Below are 12497 nucleotides of genomic sequence, written 5' to 3'. Positions count from 1 at the left end.
TAGGATCTCAGGGGTGTCAGACCCCCAGACCCTCCGCTAAACGCGCTTTTATGACACTTTAATCCAACATGTGTGACGGGAAGGCGCGTGTGCACGATGCCAGATCGATGAGCCACTCTTTTGAACGGCTCTGGGTAGACCAGTCTGTTCACTCTAGTGATCTAATAATAATAATAGTTTCTCTATCATATCTAGTACATATATCTTGTGCTGTCAGTGATAAAAGTAGTTGGTAAATCGTTGTACTTGATCCCATTTAAGGGTCAACCATAGATCTTCCCTGGGCCGAGGTCATCTGTATCCTTTGACCCCCATGAAGGCGGGGCTGGTTAACGAGAGTGCAAAGAAAAAATAATTCAAAATGTTCTGTTTGTATCAAGTGGGCCACCACACCCAGTGTGCGGCCTGTTTTTGTTTCCCTTGTTTAACAATTGCATGTATGAAAATGACCCCTCTCCTCCTTGAATACTTCCACAGCCTCTTCCCAAAGCAAACAGATCTGCAAAAACCTCTCATTAATCACTAAAAAAGAAGTGTTAATGCATCAAAGTCTACTTAAAAAAAGCACCTGGGATCCAACTGAATCTGTGCAGCTTGAAATCCTATCATGCACTGATTTGGGGCCATCGACCAAACAGTACAAAGGTCCCCCCGCCCGAATCCCCCCTTCCATATATAAATGTCCATACAATGCTTTTCCCAGACCCCTGCCCAAGAAGGTGAATGGTGGGTAGGCCACATCCGCGCCTCGCACCTAAATGCAAAAACAATGAGCCGGATACTGCAGCCCCCTCCAGAAACTTAACATCAGTCCACCTTTAACAAGCATGAGCCAACAACACATCCAGCTGAAGAAAGACTCTTCTGTAAAGGGCTTCACATCAACAACAGGTTCATGTGCTCATGTGTAGCTGTGATTAAAATACTTCAGTTCAAAGATCACAAACCAAACCGAACAAAATCTACATCAAGGGAAAGAAAAGTAACCTGGACAAGCTTAAGAGCAGCTTCAGCAGCAACAGACTCTCTCAAGCTCGCTGCCTTAAGGAACGGCACAGGAAATCATTCCTACATGCTGCCGTCAGACTCTACACCGCTTCACAGCAACGCTCAGGAAACACACTCACATCATTCAAGTGACTTATTACTGAAATCCTTCCACTGTAATTAAAAATGAACCTTTCTCTCTTTACCATGCACCTTGAAATCCACTTAGTTCCATTCTGCCCAGTATTTAATATGTGTGGAGTTTGCATGTTCTCCCTGTGTCTGCGTGGGTTTTCTCCGGGTTCTCCGGTTTCCTCCCACAATCCAAAGACATGCACGTGTTAGGTTCATTGATGACCCTAAAATTGCCCGTAGGTGTGAATGGTTGTCTGTCTCTGTTTGTCTCTATGTGCCCTGCGATAAACTGGCATCCTGTCCAGGGTGTACCCCGCCTCGTGCCCGATGTCAGCTGGGATCGGCTCCAGCCCCCCGTAACCCTGACAGGGACAAGCGGTTGAAGATGAATGAATGAATGCTAAGCATCTTATTGTATATAGTGTTTTAAATTGAGATACTGTGCTCTTATTGCATTTTATTTTTTGTACCTCTGATTGTTTTGTACCGCTGCTACGATGACCTAATTTCCCCTCGGGGATAAATAAAGTTATCCATCTATCTAGTAGATTCCTCAACATTTTTTTGTCATAAAATAAACAGCAACAGTGAGTAAAAGTTTAAAAGGTTTTTCCAGCAGACTGGTGTTTGAGATTCATAACATGTAACTAAAAAGTCCTGGTTTGTACTCATCCTCAACCTGACTCTCCAGATGGTTCGAAGGCATCATTGGGAACTGTTTGGGGAAGAGCAGGCGCTTTAAAAACATACCTGGCAGGTGATTGGAGGGTGAAAAAGCTTTGGGTCGAAAACCACAGTGAATATGGGTCGAACATTCACTCCATGGACGGAGAGAAAGGAGTTCAACGGCATTAAAACGCACGCTGAAATTGCTACATTTCTCCGTAGCAAAAAGTGGCGTTTTATTCTGGTTGAGCAGCTCATGCGTTCACGCATCAAACTCATTTCTATTTTTGTTTTTACCGAATCTCTTAAAAACTGCTTTTTCTACAAAAACATCAAAGTTTGTGTTTCAGCCTGAAGATTTGACAGACAAAAAAGCTGCGCAGTGTTCCCTTTATTCACAGCATGTGTTCCCCTTCTGTTACCCCCTGCTTGTTTACTGATGACAAACAGAAAAGAGACTTTTATCAGAAAAGACCGGAGCTTCTGATCACCTCCTGCTTCCATATTGTTTCAGAGATAACACAAGCTGCACAGGGTCTACGTATCTCTGACTTCTAATAGTTTCCAGAGAGCTCAGCTATGTCAGCCCTGCACCCTCGGGAGCCTTCAGATTCATCAGTGCCCATTCAAAGGCAAAAGTGCAGTGAGACCAGCTCACCCACTTGCCCCCATTGTTTACCTCTCTGGCGGGGGGTGACGGGTGTATAGAGCGCTCATGCACCAGGAGGGCCTGGGAAAAATGTTGACCACAGTGGCATAATTAATGTGAACATGGTGGGGTTAGTTTGGAGCTGGGATGCAAGTTTTTTGAGTTAATCCCTTTTCTGTTGCTGGTTTGGTGGGACACACACTCCTATTTGCATCTCTGCATCTCTGCGAACATTTGCAGTGTCTTTTTGTGGCTGAGGTTTCCACACCATGAAAGAGGTTTTTCTCTAAATTCAGTTGTTTGCTGCGTCAACCTGCGTTAACCTCGTGAGACCATCCTGATCTCGTGAGCTCCCCAGTCTAGTAACGTACGACAGAGAAAATTTGGAGCAGTTTGCCAAGCAATCGAACCAATCAGCGTAGGTTTTGAGGCGGGTTTAAGTCTAGCAACGAGAAACGACTGTTCAGTGTAAACAACATGGCGGCTTCAGTGGGTGAGATGAGCGCAGAGGATTTTCTCTGAGGAAGAGATGCTCCTATTTTTTACCTACATGTTGTTTACTTTCTGAGCTTTGCCTCAGCGCTCTGTTAGTACGCCATGCGCTTCGTTGATCTAATTGGTTGATTCGGCCCGCCTATCCCCAACTTAGGTGGTGATAGACAGATGGTTTATCCAATCAGCAACCAGTATTTTCGCCCCCTCCCAAAACATCTCCAAACGAGAGTTCCCAGATGGATATGCTGAGATAATGAGACTCAGTCCATCTGGTGGAGTCAGGTCAGCATCAAACAGAAATGTATTTCTTCTGTTTTATGTTTTTTTTAATCCCATATCCCATATGCTTTTCACTCTCTGTTTGAAACGCTCCGTTTTAGCGCCTGTCTCTTTAAGACGCCCTCCTGAAAAATGATTTTTATATATAGTACAGTTGTGACATCACAAATGTACAGAAGTCCTGACGCCGGTTTCTGAATACAGGCTGTATTTTTTAAGCGTTTTTATACTTTCAATGTATTTATTTCACACCTCAACCAGCTATTATTATCAAAAAAGACATGGAAATCTCACTTTCTCACCTTTAAGGCACACAATTATAAATCTGTCAGTCGCTCAGTTGGTTCAAACTTTGGTCCAGGCTGAAATCTCTCAAGTATTGAATGGATTGCAGTCAAATCTGGTACAGATCTCCATGTTCCCAGAGGATGAATCCTAAAGACTTTTCCTGTAGCGTCATCGTCTCATCTGTCCCTGTGTGCTGTCAGGATGTAGAGACAGTTTCAGCAAATAGGAAAAACAACATATTTTTCATATAACGTTTCCAGCCTCAGCTTTAACGTTCCCCTCAGCATGAATCGTAATCACGTTGGTGATCCCCCGACTGTTGATCTGCTTCTAATCAGCATGTCAGCATGCTAATGTTAGCATTTAGCTCAAAGCACAGCTGCGTGAAGCCATGGCTGACGATACGAGTGGGCGGCTGTGGCTCAGTGGGAGAGTGGGTCGTCCTCCATACGAGAGATCGATGATTCGATCCCCAGCTCCACACGGTCCGCATGCCAAAGTGCCCTTGGGCAAGACCCTGAACCCCGAATTGCTCCCTGTGCTGCGCATGGGTGTGTAAATGTGGTGTGAATGGTTAGATTAGATTAGATTAGATGGTATGTAGATGTCCACTGCCATCAGTGTGAATGGGTGAATGTGACAAGAGACAAGCGCCTTGAGTAGTCAGAAGACTAGAAACACGCTATATAAGTACAAGTTAATTTACCATTTAACTGTGTTTCTTTATCTCAGCATCGAACCATTCACATGATCTCATTTTACACAGATTAACGTTAAATTCCTCGTCACGCAGGATGTAGAAAATGTCTTATAAACAAAACAAGAACAGCTCATGAACAACAACATCTATTTCTGTCATACCCTGTATGACTCCATAAAAACACGCGAACATGACTTGTGTTTGCAGTATCCTGCTTTACATGTGTTTTACGTTACAGATGACAAACTCAGGATCGTGCCTGTGTGTCAGCCATGCGGGCAGTTTCTCTAAAAATAGTAGCATATGGTCCTGTTTTACATCCCTTCATGCAGAGAAACGCAGAGGACACTTTGATAACATCTATGAAGTTATGCAACACACTGAATTCTCGTGCTGCTTCATGTATGTAATGCTGAGCTCGGTGAAACAATGCACTTTTGTTATTTTGGATTTAAGAAGGCGTTCGATTGAGCAAAACACAAAGTGCACGTCTCTCCATCATGCAAGTCTGCAGATGTAATCTCTGGATAACATAAATAACTCTCTACGTGACCCTCAATCAGAGAATATAGAAGATATACAGAACACATACAGACAGGCCGTAATGGTGGACGGTATACCTGATCTTTTTTATGACATTAAACAGTTGCTGTATCTCTTTAAAAGGGAGCAAAATATATAAAATCGTTCTCCGTGAAGAGTGAACAGTTACAACTTTTAACACATACATCTGAGCCACAACTAACTCTCTTTAACGCCACAAGATCATGACACGAACAACTTGTAACACTCATAATTGTACAAAATTATACCACTGAACTGTATGTTGTTACACATGGCCCGGGTGACCCCAACGACTGTCGTTCAGACTCAATAGAGCACTAACGAAGTCGAAACCAACTGTCACTCTGACGACGGGCGTGGGCTTTTTGGAGCACAAAGGGTTTCAGTGACATCATCGGCCTTGTGAGAGGTTAAATACCTGGATCTCCACACCAGTTAGTTGGACCAGTCCCAGCCTGGTCAGATGCGTACATGAACTGATGAAGCCTCTTGGATGAGAGTTGAAACGTCTTCCTAGACAAACAACCAGTCCAGTTGTTTTTTGACTGAAATTGCTTTGAGGATAACGATGACCTGGACGAATGAGAACATTCACAGGCTGTATGTTGTTATATTTTTACACTCCTGTAAATAGAATAAATACTGTGAAATAGAAATGTATTACATTCTGGTATACATGTACGAGAAGAGAGACTTAAAATGTGTCCAACTGTTTGGGTCTGAACCAGAAAATCTAACATGAAAACATCCCATACATCCCAAACATCCCATACTCTCTCAGTCACCTTGTTCGTGTTTTTTGCACAGATGCACAGATATTCAGCTCAATATGCTGGAGCTCACAGACTGACTGTGAGGACAAAAACTGCTGATCTGACACACAATGAGACACATATTCATGTATGTCTTGGGTTTAATTATTTCTCTTATGTCCTACCTATTTAACTTTCTATCTATCTATCTATCTATCTATCTATCTATCTATCTATCTATCTATCTATCTATCTATCTATCTATCTATCTATCTATCTATCTATCTATCTATCTATCTATCTATCTATCTATCATTCTATCATTCTATCAATCTATATATCTATCTATCTACGTATCTATCCATCTATCCGTCTATCCGTCTGTCCATCTGTCCGTCTGTCCGTCCGTATTTCTATCTATCTTTGTTTCTATCTATATATCTATCTGTTTATCTATCCTCATAACCAACTCAATGGCGCCATCTAACAGTGCATTTTGTTAATGGCGTACAGCACTTGAGTTACTTTCCACCACAGTAAATGAAAAATCCCTGTGACTTTGTAGTTTCACACGTAAACCTGAGGTAAAATCCAACTTCAGCTACAGTTCACATTTTGAACGAGTCTGTTCCTGTTCCTGTAATGAAGGTGTCATCGACTGGAAGTGACGTGTAGTTGCATTCGGATGGTTTCACCTCAAACAAAACACGCACTCACTCAGTAAATGTCACCTGATGACATGTCATTACTCCACAAACTTCCTTTTATGGTGTTACCCATCAGGATGTTACAAAAACCACTGATTACTCTTCTCCGCAGTCTCGATGACTGTCCGTGAAACTACTGTCATCGAGACGGTTTCATCATTAACGGCAACTCAGGCAGTTTCTCTTTCATTTTTACGCTCCATTTATTTATGAAAGATCCCTGGAAATGCATCTGAGGATAAAACATCTCACATAAAACCGTCGCATTTAAGACAAGACTTGAGAAACGTGCAACTAATTGTTTTCTAAATACAGTTTGAAAGAACTACTAAAGCAGGGGCGTTTCACTTAAATCTGCCACCCCAGAGTTAGGCATAAAATCATCCCAGGGTCTTTTACAGCAAATACACTCATCAAACAGTTTTTTTCATGTAACAACTATTAACGGAGAAGTCCCGGAGAGACGCTGGACGTGGCTAACACTGATTAGCTCGGGGCAGTACAGTGAAGGCATTAAAGAGTATTTTTTAACCACTAATGCTGCTCAAAATAACACTAAACCTCTGCAGCAGCATGAGAAGAGTCACTACACAGAAAACAAAGCACCAATGGGCTCCTTCCTTTTGTATTGACTTTGGTAATCCACTTTACTATGACAGGAGCTGGTACAGGGGCCAGTAGCCTCTTTACATGGGACGGCTCTAACCACTGTCCCACCAGCCGCCCTGCAATCTATTATTATAAATCATTGTAACAGCAGCTTATAAAAGTGGATATTGTAGTTCATTATTACATTTTTTGCCCAAGCTTTGTTTGCTGTAAGTTGCACTCTCTTCAGCTCTCCTCAGACTCTCAAATGACCCCAGGAGTATTTATGGACCAGGCTTTGAGTCTTCACCAACATCTTAATGTCTGGTTTGCTCCTGTTTCTACATTCTGAGGAATATTGTCACACTCAGGACATTTGTGCCGTGAGCTGGGTTTGAAATGATTATCCATTACGTTTATCTCTGTTGTGATTGGTTCTGGACAGTCTCTCCCTCTCCTCTTTAATCGTTGTTTTTGTCTCCCTCTGTCTGTGTTTTTCTGTATGTGCTTTCTTTCTGTTTTATGGTTTGAGTTTGTTTTCCTGGCAGGTGATTCTTGTTGGCACTAATCACCTGCCACTCTGTATATAAACCCGGTAATGAGCCTCACTCAGTGCCGGATCATACCCTCAACTTACCCTGATGTCTCCCTGTGTACCTGGTCCTCTTGTGTCCATTCATCGTGTGAGTTTGTATCTAGTTCTTCGTGTTTTTCCTTTGTGTTAGTGCACCTTTTTGTAAATAAGTTTTATTAAATTTGTTAATACCGTCTCCTGAGTTCCCTGTCTGCATTTGGGTCCCCTCCTCCGTCGTCACACATGACAATTTCCTCCTGTCTCGATGACGGCAGTTCTCCTTTCACCTGCTTTAGTGTGACTTCCCTGAATCACCTTCACATGGTCCAAAAATGCTGCTGCCAAGCTTTTAACCAAGTCTTGCAAAAGGTTGCGTGTCGCTCCAATCTTGTATTTTTTTAGACTGACTTCCCATCAGAATCAGAGTCCAGGTCAAAATCCCTTTGAGAGCCCTGTGTGGTCAGACACCGGCCTGCATTAAAGAGCTGCTGCAGCCCTACAACAGGTCTCTGAGGTCTTGTCCGTTGCTCCTCGCTCAAAGCTCAAAATAAAAAGAGATTTTGACGTTGAAGCTGCGAAACTGTTGAACTGTGTCCAACTGGACACTTTTAAAAAGCTCAAGACCCATTTTTTAATCTTGTTCTCTGTGTTTCTCGCTGCTGTTTTGTATTTCACATGTGATGTCTGCTCCTGAAAGGTACTACATACAGTACAGACCAAAAGACATTGACATTGTAGATTCACACTGAAGGCATCAAAACTATAAATCAACACCTGTGGAAATATATAATTTAAAAAGTGTGAAACAACTGAAAACACGTCTTATATTTTAGTTTCTTCAAAGTAGCCACCTTTTGCTCTGATTAGTGCTTTAAACACACTCTGCATTCTCTGGATGAGCTTCAGGAGGTCGTCACCTGAAATGGTTTTCCCTTCACAGGTGCGCCCTGTCAGCTTCAGTAAGGGGGATTTCTTGCCTTATAAATGGGGCTGGGACCATCAGAAGTCCGGTGGATCCACAGCTGATAGTCCCACTGAACAGGCAGAAAAAGCAGCTAAGTAAAGAAAAATGAGTGGCCATCATTACATTAAGAAATGAAGGTCAGTCAGTCCCAAAAATTGGGAAAACTTTGAAAGTGTCCGTAAGTGCATCTACGATTTTCATAGTCATGGAAATAAAGAAAACTCTTTGAATGAGAAGGTGTGTCCAAACTTTTGGTCTGTACTGTACATAAACGTATTATTAATATTAATTATTACATATAACTTCTTGTCATTCAGAATAAATGAGCCTGTATAATGCATATTGTAATACTCTGACTGTGGTGTACCATTTAGTAAACCTCCTTAAATGTTTTTGTTGGTGGAGGCTGCCCTCTTGAGGTCAACAGTTTTACAGAAAGTTGAAATACAACAGTGTAAAAATACTGATACAGTAAAAGTCCTGCATTCAACATTTTACACAAGTAAATTAGAAAACTATAAGTAACAAAAACAGAGGAGTAAGTACTCAACATGCCTGATAATAATAATAGTGATAATATATCAATAGATTATAATAGTTGATGTATAAATGTGTTGATTACTTTAATGTTGTAGCTGGTAACGGTCTCCTCCCTTACCCTGTCATAGTTTAAACTTGAATATTGCATCAAACTTTTTTTTATTTGTGAATTATATTTTGTATTTTAGTCTGAATATTCAAGAAAGGAAAATAAAGAAACTTACATTATCAGATAAGTAAAATCCAAAGTGAGATATCAGAATCAGAATATGGTTTATTCCTTTTCCTTGGGGTTCGGTGCATCCAGTAACATTTGACGGTTCTTCTCAGTCGCTTTGGTTCATTTCTCAGATCAGATGAAAACTCAAAACTACTTCCGTCTTCACATCACTGCGACACTCGTGCACATCAAAAAATCAGTTTCTCATTTATTTGAACATGCTGCAAATGCTTTGGTGCATCCATGGCAAGGATTCTTTACAATTCTCTGCTGTTTCCTACGTTATCATTTACTTCCGTCATGCTGATCAAAATGTATTTTAATGGTCTCTGTTGAAGAGTCTCACCCCCTCAACATTTAGGAATGAGCTCATGCCATTAGTCTTCACATGCAAGAGATCGATTGTATTCCTAACGTCTTCTTCATCCATTTTGAAAGTTAAAGTTTCTTCCAGTCAGGACCGTACCTTAGTTTAGTTTATTCACAAATACCACTTCAAACATAATATAATATAATATAACACAGTTGGTAATACAGAGTTAATTGGGTAGAGTGAATGGGTCTCCGAGAGGAAGCTAGAAAAGCTTATAGGCGGGGACCCCATGGTTCATGGAAAGGTCGTGGTACAGTCAAAAATATACACAGTTACCACCTGTAAGCAAAACTAATGAGTAAATGCACGAAAGCGCACCAGAACAAACATAATTAATACATGACATGCACATACAATCGTACGCATACATCCCAGTTGTCCATGAGGAAACAGTTTTATATTAGATGTAGCTTGATAGGTGGTGATTTTTTAGTTGTCTTTTGAAGTTGGAGATAAATGGAAACACCTTAAGGAAGAAGAGGAAGAAGAAGAATTCCTTTATTAGTCCATTTTTTCACTCTATTATTGTTATTCATGTTACACACACACAGGCCCGAAATAAGCACACAGGACCTACTGTATATACATGCAATTGATGGAGAGATGTTAGAGCGAGGGGGCTGCCAGTGACCAGCGCCCTAAGCAGTTGGGGGTTCGGTGCCTTGCTCAACAGCATCTCGGCAGTGCCCAGGAGATGAACTGGCACCTCTCCAGCCACCAGTCCACACTCCATTCATGGTCCACATGAACCGGCAACCCTCTGGTTCCCAGCCAAGTCATCTATGGACTGAGCTACTGCCGCCCCCAGGCCATCATCACCTACAGACAATACTCATGCTGGTGCGTACATGTCGACGACATTTTCCTGATATAAGTGGTTTGGTTCTCATTTGGTGTGTGTGCTGGGGGCTGGAGATGGGAACAAGACTACACAGTCTAGAATTCAGCTTGTTGACAACTTGAAACATGAGGCAGGCGTTATGGTATTCGTTTAGCTCAGCCAGTCTTAGGAACTCAAAGCATACAACTAGCTAACTCATTACATGCAAAATGGTTGAACAAGTTGTCATAACATGTCGATCCTATTGCTACAGATTTGCATTAGACTTTTTTATAAACCCGTCCTGAATTCGTAAATGTCATCTCATCTTCTCATCTCACCTCATCCGCTTCGGGGTCGGGTCGCGGGGGCAGCAGCTTTAGCAGGGGACCCCAAACTTCCCTTTCCCGGGCCACATTAACCAGCTCTAACTGGGGGATCCCAAGGCGTTCCCAGGCCAGTGTGGAGATAGAATCTCTCCACCTAGTCCTGGGTCTTCCCAGAGGCCTCCTCCCAGCTGGACGGGCCTGGAACACCTCCCTAGGGAGGCGCCCAGGGGGCATCCTTACTAGATGCCCGAACCACCTCAACTGGCTCCTTTCAACGCTAAGGAGCAGCGGCTCTACTCCGAGTTCCTCACGGATGCTGAACTTCTCCCCCTCTCTCTAAGGGAGACTCCAGACACCCTCCTGAGAAAACCCATATCAGCCGCTTGTACCCGCGACCTCGTTCTTTCGGTCATGACCCAGCTTTCATGACCACAGGTGAATTTTGACTTTCTCCAACAAAGGGAAATGTTTGGTCCCAACAGACAGGAACATCAGGATGGGGAGGAAGGCGGCACTGCATGTATGGTTTTCCCTGAAGATACTGTCCTATGACTGTCTACTTTTGTTTATTTAGTTTTTTTCTTTGTGCAGTGCTGTTTTCCTTTCTGTATCGCAAAGACATGTTCTGTCAACAAAGTACAGTACAAACAGTAAAAGGGTAAAAGTGAGTCTTCCACATACACAGAGCTGTAACCGTAGTTTACATCAGAATAGCCCTCCAGAGTACACTGTTTTGTTTCTGATGGCACCCACATGGTCACTGACACAGATATCTATTAGATTGATAAAGATTTACTAGTGATGAATTTAGGATCTTGAGCAAGAGGCTTTTCGCAGCTTATCCAATGTGTCTTTCTTTTAGTTAGAATGATTTTGAGAAATGCAATTACTGCTTTGCAAATGTCGAGGACGATTCGAGAAATGCACCAAAGCGACTGAGAGACATAAACATATGAAAAAGATACGATCATAACATTAAAACAAATATGAATAATAGAACTGTTGCACAATGAGAAAGTCATACAGCTTATTTTGGCGGCAGTGGCTCAGTCCATTGGTGACTCGGCTGGGAACCGTAGGGTTTCCGGTTCGAGACCCTGTGTGAACCATGAATGGAGTGTGGACTGGTGGCTGGAGGGGTGGCAGTTCATCTCCTGGGCACTGCAGAGGTGCTGTTGAGCAAGGCACCGAACCCCTATCCGATCCATTGGTAGCCCCCCTCACTCTGACAGCTCTCCATTGATTGCATGTTTATAGGTTCTCCTACACACGTGTGTGTGTGTGTGTGTGTGTGTGTGTGTGTAACATGAATAATAAGTAATAACATAGTGAAAAAAATTTTAATTTGCCCTTGCAGGATTAATAAAGGAATTCTTCTTCTTACGCAGGATGTGCAGAAATATGAATCAGTGGATGTTAAAGAGTCTAGACTAGAATATGTGCAAGATGTGTGTTAAAGTAAATTTAGCATATTTACAGTTACTTTTTCTGACATATCTCCATTTAAGACCTTTATATGTATGTCGTGTTCTCTTTCTTCCGTCCCTTTATTCTATCACTGCTGATCTGTCACCAGTTTAATTAAAGTAACTGTAGTTCTGAAAGAACTCCACAAGAGGGCAGCAAGTAATCTGAATAATCTGCTCAAGACACAAAGTAACCTGAGTCCAAATGCAGAATGCAGTGGCTGACAACTGAGAAGGAAAAGTTATAGGAGAAAATAAAAATGTACAATGTGGAAGTCATGAATCAAGTCAACGAGTCGCCTTAGATCTTTGTGCATGCAGTCTCATCACCCCGAGGGGAAACTGTTGGAAGTCATACACACATGTAGGTTCCTTTGAGAGGAAAGACGCTGATTTATGCT

The sequence above is a fragment of the Echiichthys vipera genome (genome assembly GCF_963691815.1).
Source record: "Echiichthys vipera genome assembly, chromosome: 6".
In the NCBI taxonomy this organism is placed as follows: domain Eukaryota; kingdom Metazoa; phylum Chordata; class Actinopteri; order Perciformes; family Trachinidae; genus Echiichthys; species Echiichthys vipera.
Note: the sequence above shows the minus strand (reverse complement) of the source record.